This window comes from Protopterus annectens, chromosome 14.part0, assembly GCF_019279795.1.
Source record: "Protopterus annectens isolate FY-2018-M chromosome 14.part0, PAN1.0, whole genome shotgun sequence".
NCBI lineage: Eukaryota > Metazoa > Chordata > Ceratodontiformes > Protopteridae > Protopterus > Protopterus annectens.
This window is the reverse complement of record NC_056748.1, coordinates 966,698,837-966,722,308: the sequence shown is the minus strand read 5'-3', so window position 1 is coordinate 966,722,308 and position 23,472 is coordinate 966,698,837.

Genomic DNA, 23,472 nt, shown 5'->3' with positions numbered 1-23,472 from the left:
TTAGGCCTGCTGTGCACAGTGCATACCTGTTTAGCTAAAGCAAACACTTTTAGGGAGAACTGGCCTCCCCTGGATGTGAACACACTCTGTATTTCATGGAATAAGACAATACAGCCTCAGACACACACCCTTCCTTAGCTGTGCTTAGCTAAGGGCAAACACGGGCCACTGAGCTCCAATGTGCTTACAGAAAGCATGACACACCCAGTTTGCAGTCTGACACTTAGAAGAAATTTATGAGTCAGTATAAATCCCCTCATTTGCATACACCACCGCCTAACTCCATAGTTATCACACTTAGACTTGGCCTTTCCCCTTAGCAACCACTATTCTCTGGTATTGTTTTCATTCTGCATGCCATTGACTATAATGGCAAAATGCAGATTTCTGTAAAAATTGATTTTTTACCCCTTTTTTATTTTCGGCATGATCCCAGTTGTGCGCCACTGCCCTATGTTTAAACGGTCGAGATCGGCCAAAAAAAAAGTTTTACTTCAAAAAACTTAAAACTGTTTATCATGCCAATGGCCATATATTTGGCCGTTGGCATGCCTACTAAACATGATACATGCTATATTTCGAGCTGTCATGCCTCCATTTTGTAATTTGCATAAATGTGTTCAGCTAGTAACTGAACACATTTCTGCTTCTTACACTATTCCTGCGTGGACACCTGCCTGCTTGCTGAATCACTAATTCACCTCATTTGCATGGTTTTCACCAGAAAATGAGGTAATTCGCATTAGGCAGTGGTGTCCGTGTAGGAATATTGCTACCAAGCTCGTGCACACCAGATTAGCTGTTCGCTGAATCGGTCGGCGGCCATATTCCATGCAGCAGCTGCTGCACTATTCCTACGCTCCGTGTAGGTTTAATGAATCCAATGGTAAATCTAATACTGTTATATTACATCAGAGAAAAAGATCTTCCAATCCACCTTATATTTACTTATAAATAAAAATAGAGGATGAGTAACACCAGCAAAATAAGCTAAAATAAATCAAAATTTCCTTAATAAATCATGTTCTGGGAGTTAAATTAGTTTGTTACATGTATATATTCATAAAATGTATCCAGATCATATGTCACAAGCATCAGTTTATTGACTAAATGTATTCAGCTAAAGTCCATACAAATCACTTTAAGTTTGAATTGACTACTGCCTTTTTCCTCTAGTACGCAGTATAACTTACTTCTACAAATGGGATATTTTAATAATTTTCTCTTCAGATTTTTTCCGTGGTGTCTATGAGTCTCCATCTTGAGAACAGTTATTCTGCACTTCTGTCCAGAATGGAGATTTAACTGTTACTTCATAAAATCACTTTCCATGCAGAATTCCATTGTAATGAAGTAACAAGTACAGCAAAAAGAGTGAAAAAAGGGGATGAATATGGTATTTAAAAATAATGTTATCACCAGAGTAAGCAATTTTGTCTCTTTAAATCGTAGAAGGCTTCATCAGACTGAAATAATTAGGTCGACAAGTAAATGTCAATTACTAATAATCACGTTGTCAAACAACCAATGATAAGGTGTTAATGTAAATACACATTTAAAGTATTTAAAATACACGCAATAGCATAAAAGTGCACTAGTCTTAAAAATTAAAACAATTAATGTTTCACTTTCCCGGACTTAATGAAACAACTAGTTATAGAAATGTGCTAGTCTTGGATTCTGGCAAGTATCAACTAATACCTCAAGTAAAATTCTTTAACGTCTAATAAGTTTTCAGTATCACCATCACTGCCTGTAATCTCCTCATTGGCTTGATCTAACCTAAAAAATCTTTTGTAACCAGGACAGTGTGAACTATGCTTAAACAGTGCATAGTTTTCTTTCCATGATTTGATTGCATAAAGATGTTTGTAGATGTGATTCTTTAGTTTTCTTGTGGTCCTACTCATTTAATAAAATTCACTGCATCCAGAGCATTGATTAACATAAACAACAGGTTCATAGGTAAGTAAGTACTAGGCAATCCGCCTTTGCAAGCTATTTTAAGGCCAGCCAGTTTCCCTTCAAAGGAAAGAATCAAACAATGTATCTTGTTACTGTTAGGTAAATACCTTAACCATTATATTGACCCCGCAATGCATCTTTAGATGAACATGCAAAAAAGACCAGGGCCAGATTCATGAATGGCCAAATTCTGTGCAGGAACAGTATAGCAGCTCCTGCATGCAATACAGCCGCTGTGCGATCCAGGTTAGGGCTAATTTCGCATGCACGAGCGGCCCTATACTGTTCCTGCATGGAATTCCATTCAGTATGCAAATCACCTCATTTGCTGGTGAAAACCATGCAAATGAGGTGATTTTGCTATCCAGCAAGCTGAACGGATTCCGTATGGGAACAGTGTCACTGCAAAAATGTATTCAGCTAGTAGCCGAATGCATTTTTGCATCTGACAAAATGGAGGCATGACAGCTCGTGAAAAGCATGTATAATGTATAACAGACAAGCCAATGTCCAAATTGGTCATTGGCATGAAAAGCCAGATAATTATTTTAAAAAATAAAACCTTTATTTTTTTTTGGTCGATCTTGGCCGTTTAAGCTAATGGCAGCGGTGCGCAAACACAGGGGTGCTGAAAATAAAAAAAAAAAAAAAAAAAAAAAGGTAAAATTGCCATTTAACAGAAATATGCATTCTGCCATTATAGTCAATGGCAAGCAGAATGTAAACAAGACAAGGGAGCACTGGTTGCCATGGGGAAAGGGTGTGCTTGGGAACTGTAACTATGGACCTGCACACTGGCATATGCAAATGAAGGGTCCTATACTGAATCACAGATTTCTACCTAGTTTAAGCTTGCACCTAATCATGCAGGTGCAGGAATAGGGAGCCATATAGGCAGGATAAAAGGATGAATTCAGTAGGGGGTGTGTCATGCTTGGTGTAAACTTATTGGAGCCCTGCCGCCCATGTTTGCTCTTAGCTAAGCAGAGCTAAGGAAGAGTGTGTGTCTCACATTGTTTAGCACTGTTTTTCCTGCTTAAATGGGTGTGCTTGCCATGCACTGGTTTTAAAATAAAAAAAAAAAAAGAAGAAAAACAGGAAATAGCAGTTCAGTTCACATGTGAGTACTGTGTATGCACGGCACACCTCGGGGCTTAAACGGGAAGGCAATGGGAAGGGAAAACAGCAGTAGGAAGGCAATCAAGGAGAAGCAGCATAGATGGCACGTGAAATGTATCAGAATCAGCCAATTACACAGGCAGCAGCCCAGCCCAGCACAGTACTATAAACTATGCAAACCCCTTTCACTCTGTTTTTTCCCACAAACTCTACACCACTGGTGTACACAGATGGGGAAATTTTACCTGACAAAACTAACAAAATGATAGGGGCTGCTGTTGCTCTCATACATCAATATGTGCAAGAGACTGAGGGTGGTGAGGATGTGAATGCTGATGACCATCCCACAGTGAGTAGGAGGAGAAGAGTGTACAGACTCAGGATAAACTACCAGGACCTACATGAGCTGGAGATAGTGGAGTGCTATAGGGTGGACAGGGACATTCTACATCAAATTGTTGAGCTGTGCCGACCCCGCCTCACACACAGAACCAACAGAGAGGTACCCATCCCAGTGGATACCAAGGTATGTGTATGCCTAAGAATACTAGCCACAGGTACCTTCCAAAGGGCAACTGAGGATATCATGGGAATCTCACAGGGTACTCCACCAGTTCCTGGATGCCATGACAGCACATGCCAGTCAGCACATATATTTCCCCATCACCTGTGAGGCATTGACCAGCAGTATGCATCTCTTCCACCAAATAGCAGAATACCCTGAGGTAGTGGGTGCTATAGACTGCATGCACATACACATCAAAGCACCATCCAGTGAGTGGGGTAGGGTCTACATAAAATGCAAGGGCTTCCCCTCCATCAACTGCCAGGTTGTGTGTGATACCCAGGGCATTATCTTGAATGTGTGTGCTGGCAGCTCTGGAAGTTCTCATGACTCCCAAGTCTGGCATATGATACAGCTATGCCAGTCATTTGCCAGTGGGTCATTCCATATGGTCACCTAGTGGGGGATGCTGGCTACGCACTGGAGCCGTGGGTGATGACAGCTCTCAGAAATGCACACACATATGAACAAGAACTCCATAATGAGGCACATGCACAAACCAGAATCATAATAGAGCATGTGTTTGGGATGCTCAAGTCATGGTTCCACTGCCTGGACATATCCGGCGGAGCCTTGCAGTACTCTCCAGCTGCATGTACACAAATGTTCATAGTATGTGCCATGCTACACAATATGATCCTGTGGAAACAGCTGCACCAGGAACAACACAGGGCAAGGTCACAAAGCCCACCCACCATTGCCAAGGCCAGCATAGATACAGAGGGACTCGGAGGAGGAACCACCTGAGCCTGGCAATGTAGGCAGAAGGAGGCATGCCCAGTATGCCCTGGCCTTGGCAAAGAGGCAACTTATAGCACATACACTGACACAGTAGGGACCAAGGGAATGACACCTCTCTTTGACTCTCACATACAGTAAAAAGGATGCCAAACATGACACTACCTGTGCTTTACCATGTCTAAGGAGTGTACTATGTGCATCAGACTTAGTCAGCCCTCTGGCACCGTCCTCAGTACTGGCCCAGCCACAAGGTAAGTCACTCTTCCTATCAATTACTGAATGGATTAGCATGTTCTGATAGTTATATCTATGGTATTGATGTGAGCATGCAAGGGGATCGGGTGGCTGACTGGAATGGCAGCAGATACTGGACACCTATACGGGCAGCATGAAATCCATAACAAATACTGGTGTCAACACATTAGGCCGTACTAGACAAGGTGACAAATCCCACTGCAGTTCATGTGGTGGCCCAAATATGTGTCCATAGGACACACACACACACATGCATGTCAGTGAGGCTGACATACCCACCACCAGCCTCAGCCAGCAGGACAGGTGTAGATAACCATAAATAAAGGCAGGGCTAAGGCCTCCATTTGATGGCAATGGTAAACAGGCCCCCTCCAGACCTAGACAGACAAACTGCAACAGGTCTGGCAGTTGTATGTTAGTTCTGAAGGGTAAGAAGTCTGAAACTGAAATGGTGGTCAATAAAACCTAAGATCTGTACTCCACTGATATGCCTCCAGTCTGCATGATAGGTCAGAATACAAAATGATGTAGTAGCCAACAGTGTACCTGACGTACCAGTACAGTCATAGCACAGTTTAAAGTTGTCAGGTGTGCCCCCCCTCACAATTGTATGTAGAAATGCAGTAACATGTAAGTGTGAGGAGTAGTATCAGTGGAGCACAGATTACCCGAGCTGGCCCAATCTACAGGATAGAATGTTGCATGTGTACAATATGCAGGGGTCTGTGTGTTAGGTTGTTGTGTGTTCAATATTGTCTGGAAGTGGTCAGCATGGAGGCATAGACGGTTGTGTCTTGGTGGCCTATGGCCAGTACTGTGGTTGACAGGGCCAAGTTCCAACAACTGCAGTGTCAAACACAATACTTCTCAGCAATACCCATGTCAGCAGTCATCCAGACTCACTGTGCAGATGTCAATATCTGTCACCGTCTGAAAGATGGACATGCCATGAATGTGGGCCCATACATACACACAGTACACAGGTGGAAGTAAATTAGACAAAGTGCATAAAATGTAACTGTCAGCTGCACACAACATTGGAATTGTACAGACAGGTTAGCAGCACATTAGTTGTCTGTGTAGTATGGAAAACTGATGTAGTCTGGCCGATCACTGGCAGACCACAAAAGGCACAGCTATGAAGTAATAAGAGACTGCCTGTATCCCTGCACAAGGCAGCATAAGGGAAATATCCCAGGTATATCTGTGAGACAGGTGCAAGTAGCTTCCATATCACACATGCAGTCAGCTCACTCCACCATCAGCCACAGGTGTATCACAAGTCATATCCTTGCTGTTGGGAATGAGTACAGTATGGCCCCACTTCTGTATGGGAATACCCACAGAATCCCACAGAATGCAGCATGCTGAAGAGCTGTCATATGTAGGTGTGTCCTTAGCTGTAAGCAGCACCCTGACTGCATCCAGACCAATGGATCAATATGGACCGGAACTATTGCCATTAACACTTTGCACACTTACCCTGTCACGCTAGGGGAATCCACTTGCTCGCAGCCTGGGAATGTAGGAGTGACAGAATGCAGTGGCCTGCTACAGATGGCCTGCATCACTACCAAATGACCTACAGTCCTCTGTCAAAGGCTTGTGCCTCACCTGTAGTGCCCATGTATGGTATCTCATGAGATCACAATTAATAACCTAAACAGTCAACAGAACACAAATGCAAGGCCATGTTGATGAATCCCAGTAGCATGCCCCCCATGTCCCACTGCATGAACTGTGGACCAATCCATAAATACTGCTGGGATGAAGGGTCAACTATAGGGATACTTCTCAGATATCACTCTCATAATGTTAGGAAGAGGATAGAATAACAGAGTGGGTGGGTGTAGATGCATGGACGTCATGGAGTGTGTGAAGTCTGAAACGATGATGTGTGCCCACAGTACTCCTGCCTGCAAACCCAGTAACGGGTGGCTCCAAACTGGTTGTAAACCACAATGTGAAGGGGAACTGACCAGATATATCAGCCCTGCCTCTGAGTAATCTGGGTGGATAAGTGCAGCTGAGAGGTATGGCCACAGCAGGATATGGCCATTCTGTTAAGTTGATACATGTACAAGAAGGGGATCCTCAGACACCATAGTACCAAGGTGCTGGACTATTTGCACAGACCCATCAGCAAGTGTCTGTAGATACCCCTCCACAATGGCAAGAGTTTGCAAGAATGTGTAGGTTGTGGACCACAATACAGGACTCAGCTTCATTCATCTGGTATTTCCCAGAAAATAACTGTGAGCAAATAATTATATCTATCAGTAGTTGATGACATAATACATCACAGTGTAAAACAGTACATATGTCCAAATATCTCTGCTAACACCAACCATGTAACACAACCTGCACAGACAGCAATAGTTACAGTATCCCCCTATCTGTTGCCCATTGTGACCCATATTGTCAACCTATCTACAGATATCTTGCAGAAACAGGTTGCTAACTGTATGTGTAGAACACTAAACCCTGGACTGGAGTACAACCCTACCTGGAATGGATTCACACACTCAATACAGAAAGTCATACTGGACATGCTCCTACACTTAGAGAAATGAAGCCCATGTCTGACAACACAGTGGACTATACATATCTATCATTCACAGATGACTATGCACACACACCAAATTGTATACCATTCATGCTTTGCACACACATTGGATAGGAATACTCACACATATCCAAGACCAACACACTATAATATGTCAAGCATGCACACACAGAGATGTGGAGAAGAGAGAGACAGACAGTGCCAGAGAGAATTCCATTATGAGGCCTGTCCTACCCACTACACATCCAATTGGGTGATATTACATGATGTGCTGATGTCAATCACTGTACACATTCCTTTTGGTAGCCCTCAGCCCTATAGTGTCTGTGGTGCTTGTGATAACTGTGTAAGATGATAGTACAAATCAGTATGCATGTAGCATTTGTATACTCAGTTTTGTCAAATGTAAGGTTGTGTGTGACTGAATGTGTATGTGTGTGTTTCCAGAGGAATGATTTATGGCCCAGTCACACACACTGCACTTCCCATTGCTCATGTTATCACTCCTGCTTATGTCAGTCACCTTGAAATAAGCCATCGGCCAAATCTCAGTCCTATAAGCTCCATGGCGCTCATGATAACTGTGTAATACTGTAGTGTAGCAAACTAGCTAGGTAGGAGGTCTTATCCTGGTCCTGGCAGCTGTGTGTGTGTGGTGATGAATGATTTTGAAGCCATTACACCAGTATACCTGCCATTGGCCTACTTTAGCATGCCTGCTGATGTCAGTCACCTTGAAATAACCCTTTGGCCAAGTCTTAGCCCTTTAAGCTCTGTGGCACTCTTGATAGCTGTGTAATACTTGTAGTGTAGCAAACTAATTAGGTAGGAGTTCTAATCCTGATCTTGGCAACTATGGTAATGTGTGTGTGTGGAGATGAAAGATTTTGATGTCATTCACATCACTACATCTGCCATTGGCCTACTTTAGCATGCCACTAATGTCAGTCACCTTGAAAATGCCAAATGGCCAAATCTCAGTCCTATAAGCTCCATGATGCTCTCGATAACTGAGTAATATTGTAGTGTAGCAAATTAATTAAGTTTGTGCTTAATTAGCACTCATGATAACTGTGTAATACTGTAGTGTAACAAACTAGTTAGGTAGGAGTTCTAATCCTGGTCCTGGCAAATGTGATAATGGGTGTGTGCGGAGATGAAAGATTTTGATGTCATTCACTCCACTACATCTGCCATTGGCCTACTTTAGCATGCCACTAATGTCAGTCACCTTGAAATAAGCCTTTGGCCAAATCTCAGTCCTATAAGCTCCGTGATGCTCTCGATAACTGAGTAATATTGTAGTGTAGCAAACTAATTAAGTAGGAATTCTAATCCTGGTCCTGGCAACTGTGATAGTGTGTGTCTGTGTGTGTGTGGAGATGAATGATTTTGAGTCCATTCACACCACTACACCTGACATTGGCCTACTTTAGCACACCTGCTGATGTCAGTCACCTTGAAATAACCATTTGGCCAAGTCTCACCCCTATAAGCTCTGTGGCACTCATGATAACTGTATAATTCTGTAGTGTAACAAACTAGTTAGGTAGGAATTCTACTCCTGATCCTAGAAACTGTGATAATGTGTGTGTGTTGTGTGTAAGAGTGTGTGTGTCTTTGTTGACACTTGATTTTGTGGTCATTCACACTTCCTACACTTCCCTCTCCCCTCCTTTAGCACTGCAGCTGATGTCACTCACCTTCAAAGATACCTTTGACAGCTGTCCAACATATAAGTTCCGTAGTACCTGCAATAACTGCATAACACTGTAGTACCAATACATAGTTAGGTAGGGGTTTGAAACACAGTACTGTGAGTGTGTGTGTGTGTGTGTGTGTGTGTGTGTGTGTGTGTGTGTGTGTGTGTGTGTGTGTGTGTGTGTGTGTGTGTGTCAGCAGTATCCTGTGTGGGTGTTGGTGTGATTGTGTAATAACAGGATCCATTGGAGAGTGGGTTTTGCTACATTTTCATATTGAGGAACCATATGTCCCAATGTCATATTACAAGGCCAACAGTTGTCAAACACCATAGAGCTTGTTGTAGACAATCCACAGCTATAAATGTATACATAGGCAACCATTATAATACACAGAGATCTCTCTCTACCCACAGATCATACACAAATATGCTTGGCTCTTTCTCTCATCCTTTCTTTCTTTCCCTCTGTCTCTGTCTCTCCCCCTCTCTGGTAGATGTGGAAAAATGCATCTGTTTTGCATAGAAAGGAGCTTGACATTGGTAGGTAATGATCATGATCAGCTGATGGCCTGTGCATGAATTGAAGTCCTGCACCTACTAATTGCTGTGGTATCATTCCTATAGCCAATTGCATAGAAACACACTCCTATAAGTAAGCACTGCAAGTGCATGTTGGCCCTTCTCCTTCACTGTGAGCAGGACTTAATGTGGGTGTGTGACAAACAGCATCACAGAGGGTAGTTGGTAATACCTCTTACAACAAACATTGTGGAGACAGGCCAACAAACTAGAGGGGGATGTTCCACACATCACACATGGGGACATAATGTAAGTATTGCTGTCCTACAGTTGAAGTAATGTTGGTTTAACAGGGTTTGTGTGGATATGGCTGTTCTGCATGATTTAATGTCTGGCATGACAGTGTTATGTGGTTGAGAAAACTCTCACCTATAGGGCTCTCCACAAACTGGCCAGAGTTTGGAGTCTTAGCTTTGGCGTGTCACTCACACATTTTCTGTCTTTATAAATGCAGTAGCATACTCTGATGATTGTAGTCAATAAATGGTAACATCTATGTGTCTTACTGACTTCATATCCCTCAGAAAAGATATGTCACAACAAACCCTGTTACACCAGCAATGTCCTCAGTTTATAACTGCAATAAGTCAATATTGGCCCTGTGTTTCTGCCTCTGTCCCCCAAGTCTGTCACCCTTTGTTCATATGTCATGCAGTAAAAGGTAGATATGTACAGTATACCATTATTTTCCGACATAATTCCTGATCTCAAGCCAGTGATATATCAGACTGCCAGACGTAATATATAGGAGGCCTAATATTTGAGGACAAAACCTGGACATTCTGTTGCAGTCTGTACAGTAGTGAGGTCTGTGTACTTATGGTGATTGTTGACAGAGTGTCTACATTATGTAGCAGTGTATTGTGATAATGTTATTTGTCCTGTGTACAGACTGGGGTAGATGTCAATGCTCTTGGTCCTGTTCTATCTAATGTTGCATGCTGCTCCAGTTTCTGATACCCTATCAGCCTATATGTTTCTAGGGCCAGACTGATACATGTCCACAGTCAGGCATCAGACTACACTGTTAATTGGGCCAGTATATGTAGGGTTAGTGTGTGAGTGGCAAGCATGATGATGACTGTTGTTCACACAGTCCATATACTGTACTATTACTTAGGCTTACCATTATGTGACTGTGACTGTGTTGAGACTGGTTGTGGGTATGCACCTTCACACTGGTGTCTGTTACTCTGTGCTGTTACATGCCTGTAGCACCTGCTATATTTGCAATTACATGTGTATTCCCCCATAGGTAAATTGAGTTAGTGTTGTGGCAGTCTGCCTGTAGTGTATACAGTGCTTGGTGACATGCCTAGCAGCTCAGTGTATTTACCCTAGTGTGATGTTATGTCCAGATATTTGTCAGATGTACTGTTGCCTGGCCACCATATGTGTTGTGTATTTCTGACAAAGCAGTGGGCTGCTGTGAAGATGTATATCACTAACTAGTGGGAAGTATGTGGCTTGGGACCTCTGCTCCTCCAGTTAATATGTGTTAGGATAGACAGGAGGGTGTGAATGCATCAACTGTGTGAGCTCATCTAGTCCAGTATGTGTGATATATCCACATTTTCATAGCTTTAAACATCCTGTGTCAGGCTTGTTCCACATTTCTTGCATTAAGGAGTTCTGTGTATACCTCCTGACTGACCAGATTGTTTCAGACTGTCCATGTTTATTGCTCATATTTCTTTTGTATTCCACAGGATCATAACTGTGATTTGTGTGGTACTTCACTATGATGATTTTATGATGTCTGTCAGTAACTGATGGCTTACATGTCAGTTTCAGAAAAGCCATCCTTCACAACATGTATGTTGACACAACACCTGTCACTGTAGCAATATTCTACATTTATAACTGCAATACATACATTACATTCCCTTGCACTATGAGGTTGAGAGTTATGATGCTAAGGTATGACTCCACTACATGTCATGGGCATATGTTATGTATACATATACAAATACACGCACACAAACACACACACACACACACACACACACACACACACACACACATATATATATATATATATATATATATATATATATATATATATATATACACACATTTATGTGTAAACATGAGTGTTGTATATACCTTCTCAGATGTCTCCCACCATATTAATCTGAAATATGTATAGTCAATGGCTGAAAGGGGACTGTGAATGGGGTACCGCATCATTAAAACATCGTGACAATAACGGCTCATTTCAGGAGCAGCTTAATGAACTGGAAAGCCTTATTTTTGGATATTGAAAATTGCAATTAGAAAATAGTTATTTATGTGAGTGTAAACAGAGAGAACTGGTGCCAAAAGGACTTCGACTATGGCGATACCCGACAGGTTTGGTAAAAAATTCAGATTTACATGTGGAACTTATTGCAATGTTCAGCCGACATGGTTGTGAACATTTAGACTGCCTCATTAATGATAATGACAAAAAAATGGCAAAATTAAATGATAGAATTAAACAGGTGAATAACAGTGTACAATCTGATTTACTCTTTGAGTTTAACAAAGTGAAGTTTGACAGTATATTTAAAAATGTTGATCAATTTATTTCTGACTTAAAATATAAAAAAGAAAAGAAGCTTAGAAGGGACGAAAAGGAGTATGCTGAACAGAGAGCATACCCCCCACCCCCTTTAAGTCAAAGAAAGATTTATAATAATTATAACCACCACCAGGACTATAGTCATATACCTGAAGGGGAGCTTGGTGATGGTAATGGTTTTGACAATGATGAAAATGACCCTGGTTTGAACCCTTTAGAGTTTCCCCCACTGAGGAGATCCGAACAGATCAGGAATCAGAGAGGGGGAGGGGGGCAACATCACCCCAATCACAACTACAGGGGCAGGGGGAGGGGGAGAATGTATTAGATGTATTGGAAAAACTTTTTTTGGAAAATGGTTTTGTAGAAATGTTTAATATGTCTAATGACACTTTAGAAATCCCACATGTTTTACACAATACAAGGGATGTTGTAGTCACCTCTGTGCAGATCATATCTAATAGCAATGGTGACTTTAAAATATACAACTACAGTGATTGTGTGTTGGATAAAAGTACAGCGAATATCTTTGAAAGAGGATTGTCTTTTGTTCCAAGTAAAAGAGGAGTTGTAGATGAAGCATTAGTAGATTTAAAATTGTATACAAGAAAGCTGAATTTTCAATTTTGCTTTAAGGAAGGACTACATGATATTAATAGTAGTAATAATATATGTAAAAGACCTAGTGCATTTAACCCTCCATTATGCCCCATTGTGCAGATGTTTGAAAAAATGTGCGAATATGATATACGCATGCTGTACAAATGTAGTGGCAGTACAATTTATGATGAAAACAACTTGAAAAAACAAGAGATGGAATTATTACAAAATTTATGCAACAACAACAAGATTAGAATTATGAAACCGGACAAGGGGGGTGGGTTAGTTATAATGGATAACAATTCATATATTGATAAAATGTTTGGGATCCTTCATACAGATACATATTGTCAAATGAGCGTGAACGAGAAAAATATACTTTATAGGAAAGTTGATATTATGTTGGAAGAACTTCTTTTAAATAGACAAATTACATTTGATGAATGGTCCTACATGGTAGTTAAACATCCGAAAATTCCTACTACTTTTGGTATACCAAAAGTGCATAAGGATCTCAATAACCCACCCCTCAGACCCATTGTTGACGCAAAGGCTTCAAAAACATATTATATTGCCAGTTTTATAGATGTACAACTAAAAAATATTTTACAAGACTGTAACTGGATAGTGAAGGATTCGTGGGACTTGCTTAAGAAAATTAACAAAAATATGTACAACCATTGTTTAATTTTCGTGACAATTGATGTCAAAGATTTATTTTCTGTTATCCCCCATGACACTGGGACTGAATGGTTTTATTTATATTTATGCCAACATACAAAGATGGGGCATGATAGGATTCTTACATTAAGGAGCCTCATAGAGCTAATTTTGGACACCAACATTATTGTTTTTCAAGAACAACTGTTTAAACAATGTAAAGGTGTAGCCATGGGGGCTATTTGTGCACCCATTTTTGCTAATTTAGTCTTAGCATTCTGGGAGAAGGAATTCATTTTCACTAGTAAATATGCAAAATTATGGCAATATTATGGGCGTTATTTGGATGACATAGTTATCCTATGGAATGATAGTGAGGATATGTTAAACGAATTCCTCGAGTTCATTGGTGTAAGCATAGGATTTCTGGAATTTTCTCACACTATTTTGTATGAGAAAATTGACTATTTAGACATTACTATAAGTAAAAATAGAATTGAAAAGTTGTTTTGAAACGACTATTTTTAGGAAACCTACCTATTCTAATACACTTCTACATTTTACTAGCTTTCATCCTATCCATCAGAAGAAGTCATTAATAAAAGGACAAGGAGTCAGACTAGCAAGAATGGTTTCAGACTTCCATGAGTTCTTAGGTCAAATACAAATTCTTAAAGGTATGTTGATTAGTAAAGGTTATCCTAAAGAATTTGTAGAAAATATATTAAAGGAGGTGGTTTCCAAGAGGGAACAAGGAATATTTTTTCCAGTGTCGGGTAAGGGTCCAGACAGCTTGGTTGAAGGTACACAAAGTTCCCAAAGACAGAACATTAAGTTGTTTCATAGAGCTGGTATTTTTAAATACAATCAACAGTTTAAAAGTATTAGGAATATTATTCAACGGAACTGGAATTTATTTAACACTAATAAAGAATTTTTGGATATAGTGGGAACAGAACCTAATATTATATACAAAAAGGACACTACTATTAAAAATATGTTGGAAAGGGTACAAGAAATTCATCCTGGGACCAAGGGGATGTTTAAATGCGGATTTTGTATGCAGTGCAAACACATTTTAGAAGGAACGGAGTTGTTTATCCCAAATTATGGGAAATATAAATATAAGAAAAAATTTAGTTGCAGCAGTAAAGCTGTTGTTTATATAGGGACATGCACGCAATGTCCTTGTTTTTATATCGGTAAGACTATTAATGCTCTTAGAAGCAGAATGTATCAACATTTTTACGATATTAAAAAACAAGACATAAAAAAATGTTTTGGCGGTGCATATCATTAACAATGAGGGACACAATTTTAGATTTTCAGTGTTGGAACAAGTCACAGTAGGAGATAGAGGCGGTCCCCTGAATGATTTTTTGGAAAACAGGGAACTTAGATGGCAGCTAAGAACTAATGCAACATTATTTCCAGGCTTAAACACAAATATATCTATTAGTTCCACCCTTAGATTAAAATCTGAGGGTTATTTGTGAACTACAGCAACAAAAAGCTAGGAAATTATTTGTGGCTTGTATGACATGATGTATTTATATGTTTTTTTATTCAATTGGAACATGGTTTGAAATGTATCTAATATTTTAGATGCCTTAATGGGGCTGTATTGATTTAATTTAATTAAATTTTTGATGTCATCAATTAAGAAGGGGTGTGTTTATATATAAAAAGGTTTGATTCATTGTGGATGTGTATTTTGAAGAAGTTTTTATTAAAAAACGAAAGCGCTTACTACAAAGACTGTGTGGATCTCGTCTTTCTTTCCTGGTGTTATTTAAATATGTATAGTTACATATAAGAGCATGACTGATTCAACACTATTTTCACTTACAAGTACTAAACAATTGTAGTAGTCAAAGCAGTTGTTCACTACTATTCAGTATGTGTACTTAATGATATATTTGAAAAACCAAGAGCTATCCTCACAGCTTGATGACGTAGTGGTTACATGCTGTGACTATAATGTACAGGGTGTTGGGTTCAAGACCTGCATGGGCTATTTATTGTGTTTTCTGGGAAGAACAAGAGCTGATGGAGGCAGGGTGATTAAGGCACTTTAAAGTGGCTTTAAGCGGGTTTGTGTGGGTTTGCATGGGTTTGCGTGAAGCTAAGCACTGCTAATGCATGGGTAAATGAATAGGCACTTACATTGTGTAGGCTTTGCTTACCAGTGGGCAAATCTGCTTAGCATTTACAGTTAAGAAATGCTTACACTTGCCAAGCATAGCTCAGCCCTGGTAACCAGTGATCACATTACAGTCTGATAAAATAGCAGGGTAGTGACATCTTTAATAAGTGTATTTCATTTCCTGTATATAACATGCTTCTATGCTCTGTCATTACAGTTGCAAGGGGTGTGAGTATACTGTATGGGACACCAGGCTATACATGGGTAGTACCACAATCTTTTCTTTTTGGATTTGTTTCATACATGGGTAGTATCTCAGGTTATATGCAGTCACACTTGCATGTTTCACCACCTACAGTGCACTGGTTGACAGAATAGTTTAACACATATTGTATCATTATGTTAGAACTTTTAACAGTGCTTTCTTAAGAAAGAGTAGATTGCAAATTGTAGTACTGGAACCATATACCCCTGCATGCATAACTGGATTCTGAGTACTGAGTATCTTGTTCTTGGTATTTGAGCTGTATGTTTATCTCCTGTTGGATATTGATCTGATATGCTGATATTAACTGTAGACTACTATGTTTTTTGGACATGTCATTGTGGACAGCTATCATGTAGTAATGGCTTACCTTTCAGCTTCAGACGTGTATCTTGCAAAACATTCATGCTAATGCACAGATGTGCAGATGTCAGGTATTGCTACGGCCATACCATTATGTAGGTGCCCACATTGTATTGTGCTGTGGGCCTGGACACTGCTGCTAGTTCTGACATATGGGACATTCCTTAATGTGGGCCTTGGCCCATTTCCTTGCCTGTGTGAGGGACATTACAGAGGCAGTGGCCTACAGATTTACATACAGTGGGTGGCAATATGTCACAGGACAGGACATGTGGAGAGAGCCAACCAACATGGGGGACATATCCCCCAGATTTATGAACAGATTGTATGTCATCAGTGGTTGATAGATTGACAGGGTTTGTGTGGACATGCATTTAGTTGGTGATGTCACGACTCACAGTGATATGTCTCTGACATGCCTCTCCACTGGCATGCTGTCCACAGATTGGCCACATGTTTGACTGCTATGTTTTGTGTATTCACCAGACAGTTAGTGTCCATGGTAAATCAGTTGTGGACTCTGGGGAATGCAGTCAGTATATACTCACATCTATGGGTATTACCAATGTCATATTCCTCATAAAGGATGTTACAACAAACCCAGTGACATCTGCAACTGTCTCAATGTATGACAGCAGTATGTCCAATATACCCCTGTGTTTGTGCCTCTGTTCCCACCTAGTTAGTGAGTGGGGAATGTTATCAAAGGCTTTGGCCAGATCAACGTAGGCTGTATGTGTCACCTTGCCTTCATCCACAGCTCAGGTGACTGACACCAAGAAGCTGACCAGGTGGAATGAGCAGGTATGACCTACCATTCACAAAGGTAAACTGTGTGGGATCCTGAGTCTGTAGATTCTCATACCCCTGTTTATTAAGTGCATGATGATGCATTCCATAGCTTCACATAACAGACTTGTCAGGCAGTTGGGGCGGTATTTCCCAAGGTCTGTAGTTACACCTCATTTGTGGAGGGGGTGACTGTAGCAGTGTACAATTCAGTAGGGACAAAGCCTGAGGTGAGGCTGTGTTTGAACACGGCACACAGGTAAGGTGCCAGGTCACTACATAGTTCATGTAGAACACAGCCAGGGTTATTCTCAGGTCCCATAGAAGCTGTATACTTGGCCTTGGACAGTTGTGCTTTAACCCGTGCTGCAGTAATAGTGGGTGCCTGGTGGTGGACTGGCATTGTGATTGGTCCTTTGGGGGGGGTGAGGGGTAATGTTTGCACTCAGGATGCCAGCCATTATATTGGCAGTATTTGTTGGCTCAGTCTGGGAGGTTCCATTGTCTAGCAGCTCAGAACAAATCTTGCTATTGCCATGGAGATTCTTAACATAACTGTATGAGATCTTGTGGTTGTCTTCACTATGTGCTTCAATTCTGTTCTCACAGCTAACTTTGTAGTATTTGATGAGGGATTTCAACCTTCAATTGAGGCTGATAAGCATTGATTTCCAGTCTTGGGACTTCACATTTTTCCATATCGGTTCCCTCCTTCTGTTGTACAGTGTCTGTATGGCAGGGGACCACCAGACCAGCTGCCTTTTATTAGAGGTGAGGGTCCTGGTTGTAGTGAGAATTGCAGTACCCATGCATGTGTGTACATGTTCATAGTGCATTGTTGTTTGATTCAGCTGTCATGCACCTAGTCTCCATTTGCATGGCTGCCATATGGTTAGCCACCTCTGTTGTTATGAGGCCATATTCAGCACTGGAAAGGCTTTTTATGGTGGTTATTTGTGCAGGGGAGCATGGGAGGGCCATGGATTTCCAAAGGTGATTGATTTGTGTTAAGATATAACAAGGGGGAGTTGTCTATTGGTGTCGAGCAACAGTTGCCCATGTTAGGAAGGACCAGGTCGATGTGATAGGCATGTGCAGTGGTACATGAGTAGCTTTCCCAGTTAATGGTGGGGTAGTTGAAGTCAACCAGTATGTGAGTGTTGGGTTGGACAATATTATCCTCCAGGGGGTTTAGGGACATGGAGTGTGAGTGTTGCAACATATTTAGGGAGCTATAGCAGGCTACAGCATGATCCACTGTCCTACCCAATGTTAGCTATGCCTGTAGGTCCTTAATGAATATGGAAACACCACCACCTTTAGAGCTTCAGTCACAGTTCTGCAGCTAAGAGATGTGGAATCAGAAATAGGCTGGTTGTGCAGGGATGCTTCCTGCTGCCTTTAACCAGGTCTGTTACAGCACAGATGTCATAGTTCCCCATTTTAAGGAATACGTCCAGTGAGTGCATTTTCAGATGTAGACATCTAGTGTGCAGCAGCATGACCCCCAGAGTGCATATGTTTCTAGCTGTCATATATTTCTGTATGTTTCTATATACATATATATATATATATATATATATATATATATATATATATATATATGTGTGTGTGTGTGTGTGTATGCATGTATGCACCTTTCTATATAGATGTATCTATGCATATATGTGGATATACATGTGGATGTATCTCTCTCTCTATATATATATATATATATATATATATATATATATATATATATATATATATATATATATATATATATATTTGTCCACATATATGCATTCCTTACATATATACAAGTTGGCAAGGAGCTCCTCCATTGCTGTAAGTGGGGCCTATCTGGCTGGCCCCCCACCAGTAGCGGAACAGTCCTTCACCACCACAGCAGCCCATTGCCGTGCAAACCATATCAGGTCAGTTGTTCTGTGTGGCCTTGGTTCCCCAAGGTGTTCACTCTCTGTGTGAGGTCTTCCCTGAAGGCTGTCCTCTCCTGCTGATGCTGGCGACCCCAACTGAAAGGGATGTGGTAGTGTTCCAGGATGGCCTCAGTTATGGCTGCTGCCTCCTGTACATCATAGGCTGGAAGCCTCTGCATCACACCTGAAAGACATAAATAGGGAAAAACGCATCACAGGACATCAGACATTGTCCATAGTTCTTTATAGAGACAGCTCACTAGTAATGAGTATCAGTAGCCACAACATTACATCAAATAATACTCCACTTGCTAGCTGAATTGTATGGACATGCATAGCATTATGTGTAAGTAGGCAGTTTGCACCTGATTAATGGTGAGAGTAGGGGTGCATGTGGTGTGCATATCCTTCTATACTAATGTAGAGCCAGGGGGGTGATATTTGTCCTAAACATGTCTGAAGCTGGTCGTCTGTAGCTATGGTATGTGTGTATGTGCTGTGACTGACCTCCATTACAGGGTGGGTTGGATAGTTGACTGTGAGACCACAGACATATGTGGGGATGGCCTTCCAATTGCCCTCAGTGGATGTGTCCTATTTGTACTCATACTCAGCATTACATTAATGCACCTGTGACCTACTATGCTCAATCAGACACAGGTTGACATGCTGCCCAGATGGTGACTGCTCCTACACACATGGTGGTGGAATGAAGAAGTACAGGCGAGTATGCAGAGAGAGGTGATGGTAAAGGAGAAGTGGGATTGACAGATAGATGTAGAGAGTAGACATGAGTATAAAGAGATGGGGTGCATGGCAAAGAGAGTGTTGTACATGGTTGTGAATGTGGAGTCTGACATACAAATGTCTGGGATTGTATGTAATGTTGGACATCACGGATGGTGTACAGGGCCTGTAGCTATTGGCTAGACAGAGGCACATAGCTAGCAAGGATGTGCAGCACAAAAGGGTGATAAAGGAATATGGGTGAAACATACAAACTGTATGTACAAAAAGAAGTGTGTTTAGAACATCTGGAAACATCAATTTGATGGCCTGTTCCATGAGGAAAATGGGGGAGGGAGGGAAGGTTGGCTGAGGTGGGTATGGTTAATCAGGAGGTGCAACAGATTATCAAGGAGAATGTAAGGATAGCTATGAGGAGGTTTAACAGTGGAAAGGCTGTTGTTCCAGGTGACATACCTGTGGATGCCTGGAGGTGTTTCAGAGACCTGGCAGGGGTATTTTTAACTGGATTGTTTACTGTAATCTTGGAAAGTGAGAGGATGTGTGAGATGTTGTTGAATATGTATGGGTACTGCTTATCTGAACAAGGGTGGTCTACAGAGCTGTAGTAACAAGTGAGGGATAAAATTGATCGGTCACAGGATGAGGTAATGGTAAAGGATGGTGGCAGCTAGGTTGAGAACATGGTGATGATTGATGATTTGCAGTCTGGGTTAATGCCAGATAAGAGCATTACAGATGCAAGTGTTGGCCCACAGGTGTTGATGGAGCTCTGCACTGAGGCTGAGATGCAGCTGCATTGTGTCTATGTGCACCTACAGAGAGCATATGACATGCTGCCTGGAGAGTAATTGTGGTATTGTATGTGGATGTCAGGGGTGCCAGAGAAGTCTGTCAGACACCACAGGATATGTAGGAGGCTAGTGTGACTGCAGTGATTTCTGGTTTTGACATGACAGGTGGATTTAAAGTTGAGGTGGGAGTACATCAGGGATCAGCTGTGTCTCCTTTCACATTTGCAGTGGTGAGGGACAGGTTGACAGATATGATCAGACAGGGGCCCCTGTTGACTGTGCAGTTTGCAGATGACATTGTTGTCTGTAGTGAGATTAGGGGACAGGTTGGGGAGACTCTGGAGAGGTGGGGTTATGTTGTAGAGCGGGGAGGAATGTTGGTCAGCAAGACTAAGTAAGAATGCACGTGTGTGAATGGGGTGGGGGATAGAGGAATGGTGACAATGCAGGGTGTACAGTTTGGAAGGTGGATAGGTCTAACTACTTGGGAACACCAGTTCAGAGTCATAGGAAAGGTGGGGGAGAGGTGTACGAGAGAGTACAGGTAGGTTGTGTGTGGTGGGGAGGGGATTCAGGAGTTATTTGTGACAGACAAGTACCATTAAGAGTGATATGTAAAGTCTACAGGAGGGCAGTGTGACTGGCTACATTATATTGGTTGCAGACAGTGGGATTATACAGACAGGGAGGATTCAGGGCTGGACACTGCAGAGTGTGGGATGTTCACATTTGCACTGTGTGTGACATGGCGGATAGGATTAGACCTACACCAGCTACTTTCTCAGTTTATTACAGCAATATCTCCATCCTGGACCTGTGTTTAGGCCTCTGCCCATGACTATATCAAACTCTGTCCATATATCATGCAGTCAGAGGCATAGAGATATGGTATATCATTACTTAGTGATGTAATTTGTATTATCATCCCAGTTAGGTATCAGACTCCCAGACATTTTATGTGTACGGGGCCTTATATATGATGACAAGTCCTGGACATTCTTTGGGAGTGTGCACAGTTGGGAGGTCTTTGTATTTCTGGCTATTGCTGGCAGACTGTCAGGATTGTGTAGCAGTGTATTGTGAATATGTTATTTCTTGGGGGTAGATGTAAGTGCTATGTTTCCTTTTCTATATGCCTTTGAATGTGGATCCAGTTTCTGGTGCTCTATCAAGTGTTACATTTTTGTAGGGTAAGACTGTGACATGCCCCATAACACAGGCAGGCATCATACTATACTGTGTATTGGGCCATTGTATGTATGGGCAGTCTGTGAGTATCAAACGTGTTGACAGTTTGGTTCACACACTCCTTATACTGCATGCACTTTCACACTGGTGTCTGTTTCTCAATGCTGTTACATCCCTGGAGTGCCTGGTATATTTGCAATTACATGTGTATTTCCCATAGCAAGATTGCTTTTTGTTTTGTCACTCTGCCTGTAGTTTGGATATTGCTTGGTGACATGGCTAGCAGCTCAGTGTATTTTCCCTAATGTGATGTTATGTCCAGATATTTGGTAGATGTGTAGTGTTGCCTGGCCCACATAAGCATTGTATATGTCTGACACATCAGTGGGGGGAATGTGAAGATTTACATGACTAACTCCTGGGAAGTCACTGGGTTTTGGACGTATGCTATTCCACTCAATAGATGTTGGAACAGACAGGAGGGTGTTACTGCATCACGTGTCAGCTCATCTACACCATTATGTCAGATATGTCCACATTTTCATGCCCTCCCTTTGCCAGGCTTGGTTATGCTTTCTTGCACTAAGCTGTTCTGAACATACCTGTCACCCACCAGATTGTTACAGACTGTCCATGTTTATTGCCCATATTTCTGGTCTGTTGAATAGTATAATTTTATTCCTTCCTGTGGTAAGTCACTGTCCTCATGTGGGGATTTCTGTCAGTATATGATGACATACATTACAGTTTCAAAACTGACATCCTTCTGAACATGTATGCTGACACACACAGCCTATTCCTGTAGTGACATTCTACATTTATACCTGCAGGAGCTACATTGTGTCCCTAATGTTGGTCCATTGCCCTCCCATTTTGCAGCCTTTGTCCAGATCTGTTGCACTTAGGGGTGGGGAGGTATGCTGCTGGGTATAACTGCAGTACATGTTATGCACATATATATATATATATATATATATATATATATATATATATATATATATATATATATATATATATATTTCATGTGTGTGTGTGTGTGTGTGTGTGTGTGTGAGAGATGTAGCTGCGCTTTTATAATCATACAGATTTTCCCTCATTTTACAGCACAGCATTGAATTGGACAATTTTGCCTTGCAAAGAAACATGTTGAGTAACAAATGTCCAAATAATTTAAAGGAATAAAATATTTTTCTTCTTTTCTCTAAAAATGTCACGCTTGTTTGGAACTGAATCTAGCCAGTGTTCTAAAAGTATTTTTTCATTAGCTGATGCTGTTTATTATTCTTCGGAAATCACACCATAACGATTTGTCTAATAGTGATTAATGATTCTATCCTACTGGATTTCTTTTCTCACTTTCTTCTGTCATTCATTGTGGTAAAATGTTTTCAACTATCACATATTTCCTGAGCGTTCAACTGAAGTGCAGTTAGTTTACACTGATTAGGGTTTGAAAGTTGAATCTAAGGCAGTCTATACATTTCCCCATATACTTTTCTGTACCATTTCTAGTATATTACAGTAGGTAATTACAAGTGTACTTTTAATCAGGCAGTAAAAAGTAAGTGCTGCAACCCAAATTTCATGGCATTGATCACCCCGCATTTTGACAAGTTACAGCAGCTATCTTTCTATGTATGTATGTAACACATAATATATGTTTATATTCATGTGGTTTAAAAACAACAGCCTCTACATACGTTACTGACAGACATGAAATTCTAGGCATTCGTTAATGTTCATTCTATATTCTATAAATTCTATAAAGTTCAGGTATGCTATATATCTGATAAAGCAGGTCTTTTGGTGAAACTATGTATGCAGTGCACATAACTGTTTCAAAAGTGCACTACTGTCATTGTAAACTCGTATGTTACCTGTTAGAAAACAAACTGGCTAATTAATGGTCATTCAAAAGTCTATTAGATGACAGGTATGCTCTCTTC